Source organism: Morone saxatilis, unplaced genomic scaffold (genome assembly GCF_004916995.1).
Source record: "Morone saxatilis isolate NCDOM2014 unplaced genomic scaffold, NCSU_SB_2.0 Contig16, whole genome shotgun sequence".
NCBI classification, from domain to species: Eukaryota; Metazoa; Chordata; class Actinopteri; family Moronidae; genus Morone; species Morone saxatilis.
This window is the reverse complement of record NW_023339718.1, coordinates 24,424,875-24,425,235: the sequence shown is the minus strand read 5'-3', so window position 1 is coordinate 24,425,235 and position 361 is coordinate 24,424,875. Positions and strand designations below refer to the sequence as shown.

General features: G+C 32.7%; 1 protein-coding gene across 1 annotated transcript in view; it reads right to left on the bottom strand.

Annotated features, from left to right (window-relative positions):
* The window catches only part of vps37ba (VPS37B subunit of ESCRT-I a), a 14,748-nt gene that overhangs the window by 3,230 nt on the left and 11,157 nt on the right, over nt 1–361 (bottom strand). The window lies entirely within an intron of this gene.

Genomic DNA, 361 nt, shown 5'->3' with positions numbered 1-361 from the left:
AAACAATGCAATCTTATAACCTTTTTAATTTTTTGACTTGGGGAAGCCAAAAGGCTTTCACACCTCAGATTTTAAACACCATAGTACATCCTGCGGCCACCACGTCTTTGTACCTTGATACAGCTACTGATGAGTTAAGCAGGATGTTGAACAAGCAAAGTCAAAGGTAGACAGTATTTTCATATTTTTCGTCTTGCGATATATTGCTACTTTTTATGAAATGAAATTCATTTAAAACAAACTGTTTTATTATGCATTTGAGCAAGTGGCTTATCTGGAGATAAATAAATGAAGATGTGATGGTTAAATAAAGAATTTCAGTGCACAAAACAGAAACTTGAATGAAATTTACAGATTACAA